Genomic DNA, 23631 nt, shown 5'->3' with positions numbered 1-23631 from the left:
CATGACTAACTTCAATGCTGACGGCTTAAAACTTCAACGCTGCTACCTCATGCACGTAGTAAGGGGCAATTTCAAATTCTGCTCTAAGGTTGAGAGGAAAAATATCTCTGACTTGGTAAGGAATCGAACTCGGAGTCTCCGTGCGAAAAGCACGCACGCTACACTACGAAGAGGCAAGCAGAAAAACTAAACTTTTTCAACACTACAGCCTTGGTCTACAAAGCGGCTGCTGCTCAGCACGAAGGCTTGTGTGTCCGCGCGACTGTTTTCTAGACCGGGAGTCGCTATTTTACCGTATCCTCGACCTGATTAGGAATCGAACTGGAGGTGTCCGGGCGAGAAGCTGCGACACGTAGCAAGGCATGAACACGTCGTTGGTAAGTTCGAGGCTTTGATTTACACAACTTCCCCGCCGCGGGGAACTTCCGGGCTAAAAATCTCTGACATCGCTAGATAATCGAACTTGGAGTAAGGAGCTAATAGCTACAGTATCTCCTGCCAGGTAAATCGGAAATTCTAGCAGTTACTTGGTAAACTCCGGGTTTGATTTCTAAGTAGATCTCGAACTAGCCTTATTTTAAGATGTAATTATTACTGCATATTCTGGTAGTACTGACTTGGCTAAGAGTCAAACCTGGGACCTCGGGCTAAGAAGCATGCGACTAAGAGAGGTCAGATAGGTTAGATGAACGTGAGGAGCCCAGCACAAGTAAGTTGTAAAAGCAATGCCAGGACTCGGCAAAAGGCACTGTAGTCGCCAAATCATGCTCTCCAGTTCAGAGCCCTTGGTGTCCCTTTTAGTCACTTCTTACATCAGAGAGGTATACCGTATGTGTTATTTTAATGATAGCACGTTGTTCGGCACACATTATACAAACTCCCTTTGTAGGTAGTATAACACCGGCGCTGACATTAACAATAAGAAAAACGAATCCTCTATGCTACTACTGCTTTTTAAAAGGGCCTTGGTTTGCTCATCGGCACTTCAGCAGTTGATTCGTAGACCCCCGAAAAAGAAGCCAGCGTAAATAGCTGGGAATCGAACTCGCTGACCTCCGGCTAAGAGGCAGGCGCACAACAGAAAAGGTGTACACTACATAAAAAGTGTGTAAAAAGAAGCTAGCATAAACAGATTGTAGACGCATAAACAAAATATTTTTACGGCTTCTAGCCAAGACGTAAGCTGCTCGACTTGTGAGCTCTCGCCAGAGCACATCATCTTATCTCCAGTTATGGTATGTAACGATCAGCACTTTTCGCCAAGCTCGGGAGAGAACAATGTACATCGAAACTGTTGTATTCCGACAACCTGTGGAATACATTCGCAGTAGCTCAATCAGGTGAGGCATTGCTGTTTTAACTTGGCATGTTCGATCCTAGCTCAGTCCAGTGGTATTTCAAATACGCTAGCCTCGAACACTTGCAGGACTAAATTTCGGCACTTCGTCGTCTCTGCAGCGGTTAGACTTAGGGTTGGACTTGACAAGTTCGATCCTAGGTCAGTTCGACAGTACGCTAGCCTCGAACACTTGCAATACAAATTCCAGCATTTCGCCGTCTCTGCAGTGGTTTGAGACTTGACAAGTTCGACTTTCGTCCGAGTCGAGACTCAGGTCAAGAGCCCTGTAGTAGTTTTTTGACTAGAGATAGTACCGACCGCTTCTTAGAGGTAGCAGTGTTAAGTTTGAAAAGAACATGAGTTGATGAAGGAAGCCAGTTCCGACTGTACTCAACGAGCATGCTGACATGAACACCTTCCCGCTCTCTACCTAGCAACAAGGCAGTGAAACGCACGACAGAAGTAGTGGCAGTGTGCTGAACGTATCAATTTGTGTGTGTATATAAGCGAATAACCAATTTACTGAATTCTCTCACTTTGATCGAAGCTCATTATCGTCATTCATATCTGCCGTCTGCATTATTCCAGTGACATCTGCTAAAGAAAAAAGTAAGTTTAATTCTTTGATTATTATTATCCCTCATCAGTAAAACTCAGTCTGTTGCTCTTGAAGATTTGTGATAATAAGTGTAGTGATTGGGTAATGGCTTTTAAGCAGCGCCCAAGAAAATCCCAAGTAGAAGAAGAAGAACAACAACCTGTATCACAGTATGTGGTTTGCTTTTGAAGTGGTTGGTATGTAGTTGTCTTCTTGCGAGCGTTTTAGGCATTTCGGGATACGTTGTCCACTTTTATTCGATTAACTGTGTTACTTCTCCAAGATATTCTTCATTAAGGAATTGTTAATTACATTGTGATCACAGTCACTAACGTATTGTCGGTAATGTTCAAGTCTCATTCATTTTTGTGCATTTGTCACCTAGATCTGAATATAGAAATGTTATACAGTATAGCCTACCTCGTAAGAGATAAGCAATAATCTTTCTCAGTCAGGAATCATGCTGAAGAATTGCACATATTTTGTGCTAGCTACATTTTTATTTCTTTGTTGATCATTAGCGTCTATATCTGTCTTTCGTTTTTGAAAATTCTCAGCTTTTATGTTACAAGTGCCGGCTCCTCTTTCTACTTGTATTGTGGTCACTGAATCCGATATCTAAATATAGGCCTAATGGTATGCATAAGTTTTCTGAAGTGCTACGCTTCTTTGTACTTAGTAGTAATGTTCCATGTTTGAAATCTTGAGAGTTATTCCGTTTACGTTATCTGTAAGATTATGTGTGTATTTCTATAGAATTTTTAGGTGGTATGACTGTTATTTTGAACATTTTTATATATCGCCTCATTACTCCAGTTGATAGCCACTACATACTCCTGACGTTTTATTTCTGTGTGATACCATAAAAGTAGACTACCCCTTTTCGGAAGATATTGTCGGTGCTGAAAATAACTTCTTGAGAACTAACTGGAAACATTTACCAATAATACATTGCCTGACATAAAGTTTAAGAAGGGGAGGAGGAAACGAATTGAAACCTTCATGTGTTGAGAGGGTATGTGATATTAGTTCAGTGATTACACAATCGAGTCAAGTTTGCGAAGAACTTGGCAGAACGAGCCCACTTATCAGTATGATGTTGGCCCCCTTCTGGGTTTGATGAATGCACTGATTAGGTTGGGAAGGGTGTCATAAAGACGTTGTGTCCTCTCCTGAGGCAAGCTGGCCCACAACTGTTGCAACTGGTCCTTGTTATCCTGGATACTGTCACTGGGACAAAATTGACATCGGAGCTGCTCTCGCGCATAGCCTATCGGGGGCAGATCTGAGGACCATGCTGGTCACGGTAGTACCTCAACATTATGCTGACAGTTAATAGAGATATATGCCGTGTGTGGGCGAGCATTGTGTTGTTGAAAAATGGCACCACGATACTGTCGAATGAGAGGTAACACGTCAAGACGCAGGACGTCTATGACGTACTGTTGTATCGTTAGAGTCTCCTCAGCCAATATCAACCGTGACCTGAAGTCATACATGAGACACCAGGAGTACCACCGCTGTGCCTCTCCAAAACATTGGAGGAATGGGTCCTCTCCCAAGGTTGCCGCCATACTCGCGGCTGATGGCCGGGGCAGTGCAGAACCGCGATTCATCATTGAACACAATGCAACGCCATTCATAAACAGTCCATGCTTCCCGGTCATGGCACCGCTCCAAATGAAGGCGCTTGTGTTGTGGTGTTAATGGCAGCCTATGAATTGGACGGTAATTCCCTAGCATGGTTGCTGCTAATCCCTGAACAATGGTACGGGATGACATAGAATGTTGCAGGGGCTACAGTATGCATGGTGTACAACGAGGTGAGCTTTGTTGTCGATCGGAACACTGTCAATGAATATGCTTGCCCTCACATTCCCATGCAGTCCAATATCGGTCTACTGTCACAGCTTTATGCCCCACAAATCTGGATATTGCCTTCTTCGACAAGCTGGCCAAATGGAGACCCACAATGAGGCCACTTTCAAACTATGTCAGGCACTGGTAATGCTGCAGCACCTCTGTATCGTTCACAGCAATCGCTCAAGTTCCGATATTGTTTACACCCGTTATGTACTCTACCAGGCCTGGTAACAACAATGCTAATGCACTCTTGTGGCCATTCAACCTCTCTCAGATAATTGCAATGGTGTGTGCATGTACGATGTTACATTAAAATCTGACCATTTCTTCAGGGTGCTTCAGTATTTTTGTCAGGCTCTGTATATTAATAGAATTAACATTGATGGTCAGAACAAGTACAACACTTTAGTATTTTCCCCGCGCATTGAAATATACAGGTAAGAAGTCGGCAGTGGTAAAGAAGTAGGGGACTGGAAATAATAATAATATTGCATTGAAAATCACTCACATGTGTTTAGGACTCCATTTTGAATATCATTAGGTCCCGAAATGTTGCTTTATTAGTGTTTTTGTGCGTAATATTGGAACAACTGTAGGACAGGGCACCAGAGACTTGGTGCAGACTGATGCTCGTTTTTTGTTATTTCATGGGAGTGCTGAGAGGAGCGTCGTACTATGCTACCAACTGGTGTGCAATGGGGCTGACATATTATATGGACCTTAAATTATATGAACTGTTCTTGGGTTGTGGCAATCAAATTGTGTGTGGGAGTTTAAGCCCCGAGGTAATGCTGCGAAGTGGCCATTGGCTCATGACCAAACCATTCGTCTGGTTAGCACTGCAGTATGTTAGGTTTCATAGGAAAATATTCTTGTTCAGTATTCCACATTCTTTCCTTTACAGTTTTTATTTACTTGTGCCTTTATTCTGTGCAGGTTGGGCAATGTTAATTTCATTGAATGATGTCGTTTCCCATTATATGTCAGCTAAAGGCAGTGCTAGTAGAAGGTGAACTAATGGCATGGACAAGAGTTCATTATCTTATAAATGAAAACATACTTCTTCGGGCAGATTGGTGGGTTCCTGGCATTAACTCATTGGGCCCGAGCCACGGAACCGTTCCGTGCTTCGTCTCGGTGGACCAAACGCCGGACCACGGAACTGTTCAGTTGTCTCACTTTACTACGTAATTCTACTTTTCCTCAAGAGATGGCAGAGTGAGTTGCATTTGTGATTTGTGTAGGGACTCTTTCTTTGCAATGTTATATGCTCTTTGGTAATATATATCGATAGTGTGCTTGGTAATATTAGTTTGAAGTGGGCTATCTCTACCTTTGAGACTCGCTTGTAAACAAGATGGCTGCCAGTATAGAACTGATATTTACAGATATATAACCCCTTTTAGGAAGTAATGATGATTAGGAATGTAATTTTTTCAGTGAAATTAGTAGTAATATTAGTACTAGTGTGAGCAATGCTCCTGAATAACAAATAGATGTGGAAATCGAAGAGAAAGTGCAAAGAGAAAACTGGGTTACAGCTCAGCAGGAGGACTGAGTAGGCCTACGGTCCCGTGATGCTAATAAAATAAAGTGTTTTACTGTATTCCTTGTTCCGCAGTTTGTGGTATGGAAGCCTTTTGTATTTATGTATATTTAAATCTTTAATGGTCTTGTAAGTAAGAAATTTCTCATGATATGAAGCGCCACTATATTTCCTCCAAAATAATCCCAGCGCCAATGCAGTTTCAATCCAACAAATATGCCGGGCTCAATGGGTTAATAATGAACGCATTTCGATATTACAAGAAATTAAACATAACATTTATGTATTTTATCTTACGATGTTGTCTTATATGCTGGTGTCGCCTTTGTAGATTTCTACCTACTTGTTTCTGGCTAATGTATGTATATATGTAATGACAGATTCTGAATGGTCCATATAAAATGAAATAGTCCATTGTCTTCGTAACACTCAGACAGATGTGGGAGTAACAAACTAGCTATCTGCATGTACCAGGATGAAATGAGTGCATAGTAATGTTTTATATATTTTTATCTTGAGTTGAACACATTGAAAAACTTTAGAATAACTTTTACACTTAGTTTGGAGTACAGCACTCTGTTGAAGTGAAACATGGATAATAACTGATGAAGAGTAAAGTGGAATGTGGTGTTATCAAAAGTTGTTGAAGTTCAGATGGATAAAACAGATCATAAATATAGAGATGGCAGATTAACTTGTTGAGAGGAGAACCATTTTTGAGAAATTGATCCTAAGAAGGAAAGGATTGATAGAACACATCTCAAAAAACTGGGAAATTGTTCAGTTCATTTTGGAGGGAGGTGCAGAAGATATGAATAAGAGTAACTTGCCAGGAAAAAGATAACATCAGATTAACATATCTGTAGGATGTTATTGTTATGCAAAAATAAAGATGTTAGGAGAGGACAGTGTCTTGCAGAGTTGTATCAAACTATGATACAGATCAGGGTGTTCAGGGTGATAAACAAGTGACCTAGTGACTGTGTTTTTATGAAGGTTACTGCAATTTGATCCTGATCAACGCACATACAATTTTTAATTAATGATATCCCCCTGTTGTACTAGTTCTCTGTAAACCTGTAAATAATATGGCTATAATTGTGATTACATGTAATAAACTTCATGTATTGTATTGAATAGGTTGACTACTTCAATATACTTACTTGTTTCAAATTTATATAATTGTGATATGGACAGACATATCCTGTGGTCATCATGACGGTATTGGCAGTATTATAAAACTGGGGGTTGTATGAATGTGGTGATGATATTACAGTCATGTGAAACTGTATGTCCTATAGCTATGATTATGATATCAGTTGACATGTAAAACTATAATCTTGTTGCTTGGTCTATAGACTAATGATCTAATTAACAACATTAGTTATATTAATAATTTTTCTTGCGCATGTTTCAGTGCAAGGATATTGGAAGTAATTTTTAATCCTAGCATCTTCTACTCATTTGCTGTGTGAAATGGACATCAAAGTAGAAATCAAAGAGGAACCAATCTGTCCTGAAGGAGAAGCAAGTATTTCACTTGTAAGTATCTTTCGAGAAAACTTTATAGCAGTTAGATTTTAACCCTTATCAATTAAATAAATTTGGCAGGTTTTGTTCATATTGCACATCTGAAAGCAAATACCCTGGTGAAGGCTGAGATTCAATGAAAAGTTCTGTATGAGGTAGAAGTGAGAGTTCTTCTATCTTCTTTCCTTGCTCTCTTGCTACTCTCAGCACAGTCCATTGTAATTCTGTGTGTGTGGCTTGCAGTTCAGTAACTCTTCATCCGGACAGTAAAAGTGTATGTTGGTGTAACTCACAGGGTAAAGTAATGGCTTGATAATTTAATCTTGATTTGTGTGATCCTGCTTTGGTATTTGAGGATGCTGAAATTTGCGTGCTTGTTGGAAGTTATACAGGCATCTAATGAACTTCTCCACTACAACATTATTGCACCTCGGGGTCTTTGAAAATCTTAGAAGTTGGTAGAGGTACATTGACAGTAATAATCTGCTCCAAAGACTGCTACTTGTGAGACAATAATTTACGATACCCTCATTCGTTGGACATATATACTTGTGTGTGCGGACGTTATCTACATTATCGGCCATTGTTGGAGCTGTTGCCTAACTGTGGAAATTACCAGGCAAATTTAATTCAAATAACTTTTCCCGATTGTTACGTATTTGGTGGATCAACTTGATTTGCAGGATTATCGTTTGAGTGGTGCGTGCATCACGACGCGCACGCTTTGAATCATGGGAAATAGCTTCTTCCTGCTTGCTGAGTGTGAGCTCGAACAGTCCGTCCGCCGCTACAGTCCAAGATGGCTGTGTTGTGTGAAGCTCCCAAGTGGACATGTTGGCGCATAGAAAGACAGTTACGGATGGAGCCTGACTCCGGAGGATAAGAGTGTGAATGTTGGGGCAATGCCCCTTACTATTTTAAAAGTTTATTAGTGTGCTCCAACCTGTTTTTTTTTTTTTTTTTTCTTTAGTGTGAAAGTAAGCTTGTGTCTTCTTACCGTTTCCGGTATGGAGTTTTAAAAGTGTTGTAAGTTGGATACCCTAACTCCAAGTAAGTACTGGAAATTATAATTTATTGAAGGGATTTCGTATGACCAGACATTAAAAGTGAGTAATTTCAGCGTGGATTTGACCAACATCATAAATGAACCCTTTCGGTATCGCGTAACTTTTGTAAACAAAATCTGGTATCAGCTCTGGACTGAATCAGTAGGGAAAAACAAAACAAATGTAATGTAGGGAGTTTGGGATCGCTAATTATGCGTTTATGAGGTGGAATTTGGTCTAGGTTGTTTTATCTTGTTGTTTTGTCGTCGTGCATTATTGCCTACTGCACTTCATGATGTGGATTATTATTATTATTATTATTATTATTATTATTATTATTATTATTATTATTTTGATACTTATGTTGAGGTGTGTTTTTCTCCCTTATTTTCCTTCGCTGCTTGCATTTGGTGTCTGATTGTGTTCCTATTGCCTTTGTGGCTGATTATTTGTATGTGACCGTGATTTGCATTATTCGGGGCGTTAATTAATGACACCTCATGTACGCATTGTAGCGCAATCCAAGGCCCCCTCAGTTCTAAAGTATGTATATATAAGCCGTAGGCAAACTGATTAGCTAAAGCTAATGTAAATTGGTACCTCTTGCATAAATTATTATTATAAATTTTAATTGCGTCTAATCTTAAAATTGAAATTTGCTGGTTGACATTTAACTTAAAATATGCCGATTTCTTAACGTTTTCCTGTCACCTTCTGTTTATTGATTTTGGCTCCCTGCCTTTGTTTTGATTACGTAATTATCCCTTCTTATCTAATCTGATGGACACCTCTAATTTTGGTGGCTTTGATGACTATTACTGGATTATGGCTTGGCGTCAGTACTGGTAGCTCCTAGGGTGTGCTTCCGTGTTCTATTATTTTTTGTGAGGAACGTTCATTGTAATTTTCCTTTGATATACTGTACTTCATTTAGTTGAGACTGCTGTTGACTTTAATTTCATTGTGTTTTCATCTTGTTCGGTTATTTTATGTAATTTTTATTCGCGGTTGGAGCCACTATTTTTCTCTTTTCGTGTGTTCTTGTGTGTGACTTGTAATTAACTATTTTGTAGTGTAGCAAATTTCAATTTTAAGCTATATATGTAATTGCGGGCCTGTATACTGATGATCATCACTCTAAAAATAACGATGAATTTCTAAATACTCATTTCCTAGTGTTTATCTTTTAATTTATTTGAAAAGGTTGCAACCTATTTTAATATTTTCTTCCCATATTTTAAGTAAATCTTGTTGAGAATTTTATTCAGTGATGTCTGTTTTGAGTAATTCAGTATTTATTTGAGAAACCCTATCTTGCTAGCAGATTCATTTTACCGTAATATAAAATTCATCATAAAATTGTGTTTCACCTTGAGTTTTAATTACATTATGATTTTTTTTAATGAGAAGAATATATGTAAATTTAATTGTTTAAAACCTATTTTAACTCTTAGAGTGCCAGGGAGCGTGATTGCGCTCCTCTGCAGCCTAGCAAAAAGTGCCAGGAGCGCGATCCGTGTTGCAGCTGTCTATGTAAGTCATAATAGTTTGCGCATATCTGACAGATGGCAGCTCCAGTAGCCATCACTCTGTAGTAGATACTACATAGTTTCTAAATCTACCACCAGAATCTCTGTGCGACATGTTGTGTTGATATTATGATATTTTTTATATTTCAGCTGTTTGGCGCGTACCTGTAGACCATGTGTTCGTAATAATGGCGGCTAGTTCTCGTATTGTGTTTGAAAATGATGACGATTTGGTACAGTATATTGATTAATTGAGTGATGATTCTGATTATATTGAGTCAGGCGATGATTCAAATGATGAGAGTAACAATAATGCCGGTAACGTTTCAAACAATGACGATAGTGGTTATGTTATCCGACTTACTTGTGTGACATTGATGCATGAAATTTCTGATAAAGACGGTAATGATAGTGATGGGAATAATGATGAAATTGACGGTGACAGTAATGACAATGATGACCAGATTCCCGATTTCCGTAAAATTCCGTCCCATCACGACGTGCAATTTTAGCCCTCTCCTGCATTCGTTGAGACGCCCGGCGCTAAATGTGCACCTCCTCCTGATGCTAGACCAAGTCAGTATTTTAATCCATTTTTACAAGAACTATTATTCTTAAAACACTGATATTTTACAAACTAGTAAACAATGCATAAGTGTGCACGGGAATACCAAATTTAGGTGAGTACGATGAAAATACTAGGATGTATTGAGATCCAAATTTGAATTTTAGAAATTTTCAAAAATTGCATGAACAAATTTAATTTTTTGCTCGGAAGTATGAATTATTTTCGTGATGTTAATATAATGAGTGAAGAGAGGGATCACTTAGCTACAAGAAAATGTAAACTACAATGTGATATCTTGAAAAGTGAGGATAGGAAATGCTTTTATCTTCGGTGCTGTATAATAAGCATTTTATCTCTGGCATTCTTAGCAACCACGGCAGTAAGGGAGCCGGCACTATGAGGGTTAAATTTTCATTTTTATTTATTTATTTATTTATTAAAATTTCTTCATTTTCAATTTAATCTGGTCTCTCATTTGGTAGTTAGCAATATTGACCTGGCAATCTGTCAACCGTTAATGATAAGATCTAGCCCTTTCATTCATGTTATGCCCTCCACGCTTCATATTTTGTGCTACTGCCCTTACGGTAAGTATTGTGCTTGTTTTCTTCTTGTTGTTTGTGCTGTTTTCATTTTGATGATGAGTGTTCTTTTGGTAAGGTTGCAACTTGATCAACTTGATATTGACCAAGTGTTGCTTAAAGGTAGAATTCTGCTGTTAATGCAAACACTTCTGAGAAAATATATGTGCAGAAAGAGTGTGAAGCTATAAACAAGAGTGATGTCTGAGCACGTCCGACATAGTGTTCAGCATCTCTGTGATTGGTATGCCTTATTATGTCACATGTCACACATGAACCTGACATACAGGCATACTCATGCTGGAACAAGGCCAGAATTCGCTGGCACAGCTATGACGACATACTTACGGGACCTCCTGGGTAGGAGGGGTTTCGGGTGGGGAGAAATTAAAACTTACTGAAGAACTTTCTATCTCTTCACCTTCTTTCAACTCACGCCTGTACTTCACCGGCGTCCACTTAACCTAATTTATACGTACTTATTCCACTTACATATTCACATATTATACTAATTTTACTTACCTGTTATAAATTCCTGGCGATAGGTCGTCGTGAACCAGTGATCTTCGATTCCGTAGTCCATCAGCTTATCCACTCAGCTAACATGTTACTTGATAATTTGAGGTGTATACGATGTATATATAGATACATATAGTACACTACCAGTAATAGAGATGGCATTGCGAAGTAATTAATATTTACCCCAAAGGATGACTCTGTCGTCTCTCAACTGTTGCCAACTTAACTTCTACGAGGAACAAAAATACATCAAACTCAAATCACAAGTTTCATTACCGGCAGTGTGATTATTGTTTGAAGAGGGAGTACAACTAAATAGCAGACGAATACAAACCAGTCGTGTGTCCTGTCTCCATCTATGTTATAGTCGTGATTACTGTCTTAAGAGGGAGTAGGCCTACAACTAGACGAAAGCAATCGAGTTGTGTGTCATAGTCGTGATTATTGTTTTAAGAGGAAGTATTACTAGACAGAAACAATCGAGTCGTGTGTCCAGCTCTGTAATAATATCATAAGTTAAAAACTTCATTTTCCCGTATTGAACTGAGATTCACAATTAGAATTAAGGAAGGTTCAACCTTTTCAATACAAAATGTGTTGCATAAGATGTTCACAACATATTATTTATTATTTTATTAGAACCGGTTTCGACGCTTATTGCGTCATCATCAGCTACAAAAATCACAAATGGGCAAAGTACATATCATAAAAATTGCATAAATGACTCTTGCATGGCTGAATACAAATGATGGAATGCTTTTCTCCTTAATGGCTAGAAGAAAATGAGTAAAATATGATGATGTGATGTGACACATAAAAGCGTAGTAGTTTGATGGGTGAGTATTATGCATAAAATTGATCTGATGCTTTAAACATAAAAGTCTGAATGTGATAATAAAACGATGTAGTAAAAACAATGTAGTAAAATAGTCCACTCTTCTGTTGTTGTTCAGTTAAGACACATAAGTCCAGGTCCGATGTTATATGAGGTTGGCAAGACCAACAAAAACATTTTGTCAAGGCCAGGAAACCTGATGTTAAGTGATTGAATAAGGTTGATCTTCAAATTAGTCTCAGCTCAACAAGGGTGGTGAATCTTAAAAGAAAGGAAAGAAAAACTGAGTTAGTAAAATGCAAATCTAAATGGAGTCGCGGCCAAGGATGATAGGATATGAGACTCACCTTGTTTAGCGTGCTGTCTGTGTAGTGTGAGAAGAGTTGTCATCCCTGGCCGCGACTCCACTTAGATTTCCATTTCACTAACTGAGTTTTTCTTTCCTTTTAAGATTTACCACCCTTGTTGAGCTGAGACTAATTTGAAGATCAACCTTATTCAATCGCTTAACATCAGGTGTCCCGGCCTTGACAAAATCTTTTTGTTGGTCTTGCCAACCTCATATAACATCGGACCTGGACTTATGTGTCTTAATTGAACAACAACAGAAGAGTGGACAATTTTACTACATTGTTTTTACTACATCGTTTTATTATCACATTCAGACTTTTATGTTCAAAGCATCAGATCAATTTTATGCACAATACTCACTCATCAAACTACTACGCTTTTATGTGTCACATCACATCATCATATTTTACTCATTTTCTTCTAGCCTGTAAGGAGAAAAGCAGTCCATCATTTGTATTCAGCCATGCAGGAGTCATTTATGCAATTTTTATGATATGTACTTTGCCCATTTGTGATTTTTGTAGCTGATGATGACGCAATAAGCGTCAAAACCGGTTCTAATAATATAATAAATAATATGTTATGAACATCTTATACAACACGTTTTGTATTGAAAAGGTTGAACCTTCCTTAATTCTAATTGTGCAGCTCTGTAATAGTCATGATTATTGTTTTAAGATGAAGTACAACTAGCCAAAACAATTAAAACTCCTGTTCGGTGCTGTATCCATACTAGTATTTATTACTTTAAGAGGGAGTACATCTACGTAAACACAAGAAGTTCATCTTCTGTCCACTCCTCTGTCAACTTATGGTGAGTACCCATATATTCATATCCTGTCTCGGTGATTGCAGTATACTCGTATGTATAGTGTTGCCTTCCCATTCATGATGTGATCACCAAAAGTGTACTTCCAACAACGGTCGCTGAATTAGCAATGCTGTCACACCTAACCGAACCTGACCTAACGTGTCACTACCAGTGGTTTTCGGTGGATCACAACCTAACCTGTCACCATCAGTGGTTGTCGGTGGATCACAACCTAACCTGTCACTATCAGTGGTTTTTGGTGAATCACCCCGTTCAGTTAGCAATACTGTCGCACCTAACTAAACCTAACCTAACGTGTCACTACCAGTGGTTTTTGGTGGATCACAACCTAACCTGTCACTATCAGTGGTTTTCGGTGGATCACAACCTAACCTTTCACTATCAGTGGTTTTTGGTGGATCACAACCTAACCTGTCACCATCAGTGGTTGTCGGTGGATCACAACCTAACCTGTCACTATCAGTGGTTTTTGGTGGATCACCCCTTCAGTTAGCAATGCTGTCGCACCTAACCAAACCTAACCTAACGTGTCACTACCAGTGGTTTTCAGTGGATCACAACCTAACCTGTCACTATCAGTGGTTGTCGGTGGATCACAACCTAACCTGTCACTATCAGTGGTTTTTGGTGAGAAACAATTGCTTTTGTAAGGGATGCTAGAGGACTGTTGGCCGCTTTGCGGTTCTAACCTGAGGGCTTAAGCCCCCAGACCCCCTTTGCTTGTCCCCAGACCGATGGTTTTGCCACTAGCCGGACCTAACCAAACCAGACGAATGCTTTTTGTAGTTGCCGGACGTACTTAATACTTGTAAAGTTTTCGCGACATCAAGTGAGCCCCATCATATCGTACCGTTAATACCTATTTCACGAACCAACTAGTCAAGTTGTAACCCAATCTATTGCCTGTAAATTGTGTTACGCAGTCTCAAACAGCTAAATATAACAAACCATTAATTCATACATTTAGCGGCCGCTACACGTCCCTTTGAATTATCCGCCATGTTTGCAAGCATCAACTCACCAAACATGTCATATATGACGTCATAAGCAGCGGCAGCGGAGCCCGTGCTCGCCCGTGCCGGCGGATCCTGGACTTATACCCTCATGCTCAACAACTGTAGGTTTGATATTTCTTATTATGTAACTGCGTTGATCTTGTACATGTGTTAATGAAGTTAGTGTTAGTGTCCCAAGCGAACATTTATGAAAGTACTGAATTATTCTAATGATTATTACATTTTAAATATCTATAGTTTATAAATTCTTTCAAGTAAAATAATATTTAGAAATATGAAGTGTAAACTCTCCACATTAAAACGTGGGTACTATTGCAGGGATTCCTTTCATTGCAAGGCACACATCTGTAATAGTCATCAGCAGCAGTATTGGTGGGTCATTTATTGTTACTGGGAATTGTGGGTAGTTGCTGACTTTGAAACATTGTTGTCAAGCCATTTTCCCCTCCTACTCTCTCCTCTGTGCAGCATTCTGAGTGCCGATGGTTTTACATGTTTGGCAGTTGTTGGGAATGTATCTTCAAACACCATATTTATTAACATTCAACTGTTTTATATATGTACCAACACACATATTTACAAGAAAAGTAAAAATTTCCCAAACATATCGGCCACCAGAAGGCGCTGGCCTTTTAAGAAGGGAAGAAGAAAGAAAGTTCACATCAAGAATAAACACATAACACAGATAATCAGGGTGTTCATACAGGCATAAATCACATCACTGTGTAACTCAACACTTTTAGTATTCTTTCTCATTCTCAGGCAAAACACACAGCTTCTTGATGGGTCGTTTTATGATACCGGAGTTTGTTCTCACAGTGGCGACCCGTATGAGGTTGTCTTCACCAGGATGAACCTACTCTATTATGCCCATTCGCCATTGCAGTGGTGGAAGGTTGTCATCTTTGATGAACACAACATCTCCAATTCGAAGATTAGGATGTATCTCAGTCCACTTGTGGCGCTGTTGCAGGGTGTTAATATATTCCCTGTGCCATTGTTTCCAGAAGTCCTGGGTCATCTTTTGAAGATGTTGCCATCTGGAAAGTCTGTTTATGGAACAGCGAACAAGGTCATGATCAGGAAGTGCAGTAATTTGTTCCCCAATTAGGAAGTGAGATGGGGTTAAACAAGATTAGTCTGTAGGATCATCGCTGAGTCTTGTGAGAGGACGAGAATTCAGGCAGGCCTCTATTTGGGAAGAAAGGGTAGTTAGTTCTTCAAAGGTAAGCACCGTGCTACCCATAGTTCTTCGCAGATGGTACTTGAAAGATTTCACCATGGACTCCCAAACTCCGCCGAAATGCGGTGCTGATGGAGGGATGAAATGCCAGGCGATCCCCTTTGTGGTTGCAGCTTCGACAATATTTCCGGTTTGATCAGAATCTTGGAGAAATTCTTGCAGGTTCTTTCAGCTCCTTTGCAGTACCGACGAAGTTAGTGCCATTGTCGCTATAGATATTTGATGGACATCCTCTGCGTGACGTGAAACGTCGCAGTGCGGCCATGAATGCATCCGTTGTAAGGTCTGAGACAACTTCCAAATGTACAGCTCTTGTGGCAAGGCAAGTGAAGATGGCGACGAAAGCCTTGCCCATTCGTTTGCTTCGCAGTGTTCCAATTCTTATAAAAAATGGACCAGCATAGTCTACCCCCACGTTCAGGAATGGCCTTGCAGGGATGATTCTTTCTTTGGGAAGATTTCCCATCTTCTGTTGATTTGTTGTTAATTTTAATTTGTAGCATGGCAAGCATGAAAGAATGCACCCTTTAACGACTTGTCGAATTCTTGGAATCCAATATCTCCCACGTAATGATGATATCACCAGTTGGGGTCCAGCATGGAGTAATCTTTGATGTTCACTTAAAATAATAAGTTTTGTGAGATGATGCTTGGGAGGAAATATAAGTTGATGTTTAGCTTCGTAAGAGATAGATGATGCATTGTACTGTCTTCCTCCAACACAAAGATAGCCATGTTGGTCCAGAGTCGGACTTAAATTCCTAATTTTGCTAGCTGAGTGAATGTTCTTTCCTTGCTCAAGGCATCGAATTTCTTCATGATAGGATACTGCTTGAACAATCTTCATACATACATTGAGGGCATTACTTATTTCTTGAGGCCTTAATGGGGACATGTCGCGTTCATCGGGGTTTCTCCTGCAGTTTGAAGCAAATCTGAGGCAATAGCTAATCGCCCTGAGTAGTCGGTTTAACGAAGAGAATGTGTTTAGAAATGAGTCGTTATGTTGCACAATAACAAGTGAAGTTAATATTCTTTGGTCTCGTATTTCGTTAGGGTCGGAGATAGTTTCTCGTTTTGGCCAAGCTGAGGGGTCTAAGCATAGCCAGGCTGGACCGTGCCACCACAGCATGTTGTTCTTCATGCCTGTTGGTTCAATGCCTCGCGAGATGAGATCTGCTGGGTTATCCTGTGATTTAACATGAGACCAGTGATTCGAGGGAGCAATTTCTTGAATTTCTGCAACCCTATTTGCTACGAACGTCTTCCATTTAGTGGGGGCACGCATTTAACCATGCTCGTACAATTGTCGAGTCAGTCCAAAGGTGTATCTTAGTGAATGGCAGTTGTAGAGAGGCAAGTGTTTTCTTCAGGAGATGGGAGAGCAGTAAGGCACCACACAATTCTAGTCGGGGAATTGAGTCTTGCTTTAGAGGTGCGAGTCTCGATTTTGCGCATAACAATCTGATAAGAATGTCACCCTTGTTGTTCACAGACCTCACGTAAATACAGGCGCCATAAGCGTGATGTGAAGCATCGCAGAAACCATGGATGTCTATGGACTTGATTTTCCCTTCAGCAAGAACACACCTTGGGATCTTGATGCTATTAAGCGTGGGGATCTGATCATATAATTTCAACCACATATGAAATAAGTTTGCTGGTAAAGGGTCATCCATTCTGACCTTTCCCGCCAGAGATGTTGCATGAAAACCTTGAAGCTGATTAGTACAGGGCTTATAAATCCAAGTGGGTCCAAAATTGAGGATATCGTTGAGAGCACCATTCTCTTTGCGAACGTTGTATCACCCATTAACTATTGAAAATTTGCGTTACAGTTTATTTGAAACTTGTCCGTGGATGGATGCCAAGTCAACCCTAAGGTCTTTACCATGTCACTAACGTCAGTTAACGAGTGCTTAGTTTCGCGTAAGCTTTCTGGGATGGAGTTCAGTAATTCAGGGCTATTGGAACACCATTTTCGCAAAGGAAACCCTGCACGACTGAGAAGCCGTTGTAACTCGATTCGCAGCTCCAGGGCTTCTTCTAAGGTATCTGCTCCAGAAAGACAGTCATCAACATAGAAGTCACGCTTGAGGATCGCGGCCGCTCTCGGGAATTCGGACGCTTCTTCGAGTGCTAATTGCTGGAGACATCTTGTGGACAGAAATGATGCTGCAGTGTGGCAGTGTTAAGAGCATAAAATTTTAGATTATCTTGAGGATGTTCTCCCCATAGGATGCACTGTAAGTGTCGATGTTTAGGATGAACCATTATCTGGCGGTACATCTTCTCAATATCAACGGTGAAGGCAATGTTGTGAGTGCAGAATCTCATAACTATTGATCAAAGATCTTCTTGAATTGTAGGTCTTACCATTAAGATATTGTTTAAGGCAGTACCGTTGTCAGTCCTTGCTGATCCATCAAATACGACTCTTGTTTTAGTAGTGCTGCTAGAATGCTTGACAACAGCGTGATGAGGCATATAATATCTTCCTCCTTCAATGGGTTCTGACTGAAGTTACATCATGTGTCCAAGGGTCTGGTACTCTCTCATGAAGGTGATGTAATTTTGACGAAGGTCATCTTGAGTTTGTAGTTTCCGTTCTAAGAGTTGAAAACGTCGGCTGGCAGTCTGCATTGAATTTCCAAGTTTCAGCTCTCCCTTAAGGGGTAGCTCTACGATGAATCTCCCAGTTTTATCTCTTCTTGTGGTGTCTTTGAAATTGGCTTCACATTCTTTCTCTTCAGGCGAGTGTGTAACATGGTTCACTTCCTCTAGGCTCCAGAACTTCTGAAGTTGTATTTCTAAGTTAAGGTCAGACCTGATGAACGATTTGGTTGGTGTCTCGTCTTCCCTTTTTCGATTGAGTTGGGAATATTCTCTGCTGAGAATCCATCCTAGCTGAGTGTTCTGTAGGCATGGATACCCTTGTTGGCTTTTTCTTCCGGGTTTCAGGAGCTGTAAGGAAAACTGTGCGCCAATCAGTAAATTGGTAGCCTGAGGGATGTGAAAGTCAGGATCAGCTAGAGTGATGTCTTGTGGAATGTTCCAGTCCTTGCAATTGATATGTGAGACAGGTATATTGCCAGTTATTCTGGCAAGAACAATACATTCCATGTTGAAGTGATAATCGTTGATTGTTGAGTGAACCTCAATATTCACTGCTGTGTTTGCTTGGGATGTGAGTTCACCAAAGGCTTGCAGTGTTATGGCGCTGGTCTTCTTTTTCAGTCTCATTTGTTGCATCATGTGTTTGGATATAAAGTTAATCTGCGACCTATTGTCCAGTATGGCACGAACTAAATGGAATCTTCCTTGACCGTCCTTGATCCTTACTGAAGCCGTACTCAGAAGTATATGATTCTTGGATGTGCTTCTTAGAGAATGATAAGATGATTCTTGTGGATTGTTGTTTTGATTTGCAGGAGATAATAATAATAATAATAATAATAATAATAATAATAATAATCGTATGGCCTCAGCTACCGTATGCAGACATTTCAATTTGACGTCATCTGGCTGTCTGCTCATCAATTTCGACGTTCCGTTTTACTCTAGGCCCACTAGATGGCAGACCGAGTAAACTGAAACTCTCTTGGGCGTCTGTGGCTGAGATTTAATGAATTTTGTTGGGTGAACACCAAATGTGTCACCAGAGATCTTTTACATGCCGACATCGTACGACATGGAGTGTCGAATGGACTTTTTTCCGCCCTTCAAAAATCCGACTACCTCTGTCGGGTTTGAACCCGCTATCTTGGGATCCGGAGGCCGACTGCAACAACGTGTGGTGATATTTGTTACATAATCTACATGATGTTTTTGATGTAAGTGCCTTCCAAGTGTGGGATGAACTCAGGCAGTTGCTGTATAGATTTTTATCCTTTACTACTTTGAACCTTTCATCACAGTCTAATTTAAGAAAATCTGGGTACCTGTAAACCTGATGTTCATCTGAATAGATGCAACATTATCTTGACGTATAATGTATGACTGTTGAGCTGCGATATTTGACCTTGAACTTGTCCGATGGTTTTGAGATAGACTGGGAGAGGCATTGGAGGCACAAAGTTGCAATGTCTGACAACGTCTCTCCAAGAACTTAACAAGTTCTTTAAACTCTACAGCTTCGAGATGAGAATGTTTATTTTCGAATTCTATTCTCAATTAATTTTCCACTCGTGATAGTAAGAGCTCGTTTAGGTGAAGATTTAGAATGCTTATCTTAGTATCTAGTGTGTTTAGCACATCAGTGCTACCTCGGAATTTATTTACGAGTTGGTGTATCTCTGTTTCGGTTGAACGTACATTACCCGATGATTCTAGGATCTGTTTAATATATTCAGCAGCTATTAATTTTGGAGAGTGATACCTGCTCACGAGAAGGTCATAAGCTACAGTAAAATTGGAGTCTGAAATGCCAATATTCCTAATAGCATCCTTGGCTTCTCCTTTAAGCGAGGATAACATATAATGAAACTTCTCAACATTTGACAGATCATTGTTATTAACTATCAGGTTATGAAAGGTGTCGCTGAAGTAAAGCCAAGTTTTTAATGTACCGTCAAATGTAGGGAGCTTGATTTCTGGCAATTTTATTTGCCTTGCTACATCATTGGTTGAAAGAGAATGTACTTCGTCAGCTAAATGTGAAGTCTGGGAAATGATAGCCTTTCTAAGCTTAGCTTCCAGAAGATCGCTATTATTTTCGAATTCCTGGTGGTAATCGGTATGTGAATCTATATTTTCGTCATCATTTACCTCGAGTTCAGTTTGAATGTGTTTGAAATCTTCCTTAAGAGAAAGTAGCCTATTCAGTTTTACTTCGATTGAAGTTGTGTCTGCCGTATCAAGTTCTGAGCTCACGAAGCTTTGTATGTGTGTTAAACCGGCTTTAAGAATGGATCCTTTCTTCATTAGAGCTCTCTTTGTATCGGGATCCATGTTGCATTTGTAGAGATTAATACGAATGATTGGTGTCCTCTTTACATATCAATTCCGTCTATTTTATGCCTTCTAAGTTATGCGTCACGAATGTAACCGTGTTGGAATTTCCGTGCCTGGGATTTTAGTTCTCATGTGTCACACTAGATGACACTACTTGTCATTATAACGATGTTTAAAGATAAAAATTTCATTGTTCCGTATTGAAAGTATTAACGTTAAAAATTAAATAATTGAAAAAGAGGTTCAACCTATTCAATACATAAGAGAAAGAAATGTAGTGATTACATTCTTATTTAATAGTAATTAGAAATGGACCGGTTTCGACCCTAGTCCAGGTCATCGTCAGCCGTTTAAAACATAAAAAACATGAAAAACAATGCAAAGATTAAGTGAACTCTGGATCGGTATAAGATGAAATATAAATTGATGATGGGGGTAGAAATTGTGAGTCACTTGAAAGAAAAACAGTACGTAATATTATGAATGGTAGTACGGCACACGCAATGATAGGTAAAGTCTCACAGTGTTTATGAATAGTGGAGAACGGTCAAATGGGTCAGTTTTTACACTCTGTCAGGTACATAGTCACAACACTATCGAACAACATATGAAGATTCATAAATATGTTGAAGTCGCAGACGAATAGATTTATAGAAGCAAACTGCCAGCTCTCGGTGATCAGCGCAGCACTTTCAAGGTCATGCGCTCTGGTCTCGAACGCCAAAGTAGAATGGAGAATATCCTGAAGATCCAGTATTTGCCTCGGTTGCGGGAAGTTAAGTACGTATATATAGAAATATACAACGCAATTCAGTATAATTGAATGAGTAATTGTGCTCCTGCTGAGTTCTTGGAAAACAGTTGACTTGAAAAAACAGCTGTAAAGAGAAAAAAATATAGTAAAAAGCGCAATATCGGAAAACAAATGAAAACATATATGCACAGTGCACTATTTTTTAAATTGAAAAAATTTAGGTCATGATTGAAGTAGTCGAAGTTGGCACAAGACAAGAGTTAAAATTTGAATGAGGAGAACCGAAATGAAGGTAGGTAGTGTTTTTTTAATAATAGAATAGGTAGAATAAATTAAAAGAGGAAGAGTGATAGTGAAATAAGAGAAGAATAAAAGAAATTGAAGTTAAATGGTGTTGAGGAAGGATAAGATAGGGAAATGAAGGAGGGGTAGTTTAGGGTGGGTTAGGAGGGTGGGTTATTGGAGGTAGAAAATGTGGGTGGGAACTTTGTAAGGCATGGAAAATGGAATTGGGGTTTTGGAATTTGGAATTTTTGAGAAGAAGAATTAGGAAGTCGAAAAGAATGTTGGGTTTTTCAGAAATGTCGTTTAAATTGAAATTAGGGTTGAAGTACTGGTCAAGGTGGATAAAGCAATTTTCAGTAATGTTTAAGAGGGGGCCTTTGTTAATGATTTTAAGTATTTTCATGTCATTGTCAATACTGGTGAAACTATACTTGGAGTCTTGTATGTGCTGTCCTATGGCAGAGAATCTGTTGTATTTAATGGCATTGACATGTTCAGAGTACCTGATATTGAAGTTGCGGCCAGTTTGTCCAACGTAGGAGGAATTGCAGTTGTTGCATTTGAATCTGTATACACCAGATTTAGAAAAAGCATTAGACTTATTTAGAGATTTAGAGTTGTGTAAGATATCAAGATTTCTATTGTTAGTTCTAAAAGAAATTTTCATGTAATGTTTTTAAAAAAAGTTATTTTATTAGCATCCTGAGTGCAAGTGAAGGTGGAAAAAGCAGTTGGTTTTATTTTGTCTTTAAAGTAGTTTTTGGACGGTGTTTGAATTTGTTGATGATGCGGTTTATGAAGGAGTTGTTAAAGCCATTGAATTTAGCGATGTTGCGGATGGTGTTTAATTCGTCATTTAAATCTTTTTTGGACATAGGGGTGTTGAAGGCACGAAAAATTAAGCTGTTATAAGTAGCACGTTTATGAGCTTGAGGGTGCGAAGAATCTTGTTGTATTGTGGTTGCTGTTTGTGTTGGTTTTCTGAAAATTTTGTAAGATAAAGAAGAAGGATGTCTAGTGATAGTTAGGTCTAGAAATTTAAGAGTTTGGTTGTGTTCTGATTCGAGGGTGAATTTAATGTTAGAGTCTAAGTTGTTGAGATGAAGAAGTGTAGAGGCTGCGTTGGTTGATTCCTCATTTAAAATTACTAATGTGTCATAGACATATCTGGCCCAAAAGAGGATGTTGGAGAAATTATTATTATTATTATTAATTTTTGTGTTTTCTAAGAAGTCGAGGTAAATTTCAGCAAGAATGCCAGAAGCTGGTGAGCCCATAGCCAAGCCATCTTGTTGATAAATGGTGTTGTCAAAGGTAAAATAATTATTGTTGAGAACTAATTTTAAAATAGACATGAAGTCTTGAATTTCAAGTTTACTTAGGTTACTGAATTTGTTTAGGTTGTTGTTTATAATGAGGAATAATTTTGAAATTGGAAATTGGAATACTAGGGTACATGTTTACAATGTCAAAAGAATGGAGAGAAAAATTTGGTTTGATTTCAAAATTCTTTAATTTGTTGATTAGATCAGAAGTGTTTTTGATAGATTTGTTGGATAAAAATCGATAATTTTTTAGTAAAAATGTTTGGATGAATTTGGAAGTGTTGTATAGGGGACTGGGTCTCTAATCGATTATTGGACGGATGGAAATGTTAGTTTTGTGAATTTTAGGGAGGGCTTTGGCAGTGGGTAGTCCTGGGTTCATGTTTATTAATTTAGCTTTTCCTTGATCTGTGAGGAGAAAGGAAGCGTTTTTTAAAGTATGTTTGAGTAGGCGTTGGACTTTTGTGGTTGGGTCTTTTTTTTTACTATAGAAAAAGATGGGTCACTGAAAAATTTTTTGGTTTTATCTAAGTAGTCAGTTTTTCCATCTTCATCATCATCAAAGATTGGAACGGGAAGAGGTGCATGTAAAATTTTAAGCAAAATAGCTAGTCAGTGTGAAAGAAAGTGAGCAATAAAAGGAATAAAACAAGGGATGATATTGTGTAAAGATGTGCAGAATGTTGTTGTCCTTTCAAGTTTCTCCTTTTCTGTTCCTACCTCTTCTAGTGCTACCCTACCATGTGTTCATTTTCATACTCCTATCTCTCTGCGTAATTATAACTCGATTTACATACATACATACATACATACATACATACATACATACATCATACATACATCATTATAGACTGTTATGCCTTTCAGCGTTCAGTCTGCAAGCCTCTGTGAATTTACTAAACGTCGCCATAATCCTCG

At 39.0% G+C, this 23631-nt stretch overlaps 1 long non-coding RNA gene across 1 annotated transcript in view; it reads left to right on the top strand.

The window, feature by feature from the left end:
* The first annotated feature begins 2164 nt into the window (after positions 1-2164).
* Positions 2165-23631, top strand: part of LOC136886323 (uncharacterized) — a 73090-nt gene continuing 51623 nt past the window's right edge. The window contains exons 1-2 of the long non-coding RNA XR_010861772.2: positions 2165-2279; positions 6764-6888. This is a non-coding gene — a long non-coding RNA (uncharacterized lncRNA). The remainder of the gene's footprint in view (positions 2280-6763; positions 6889-23631) is intronic.

This window comes from Anabrus simplex, chromosome X (assembly GCF_040414725.1).
Source record: "Anabrus simplex isolate iqAnaSimp1 chromosome X, ASM4041472v1, whole genome shotgun sequence".
NCBI lineage: Eukaryota > Metazoa > Arthropoda > Insecta > Orthoptera > Tettigoniidae > Anabrus > Anabrus simplex.
The sequence above is the reverse complement of the archived record's forward strand: the minus strand, read 5'-3'. Positions and strand labels throughout refer to the sequence as shown.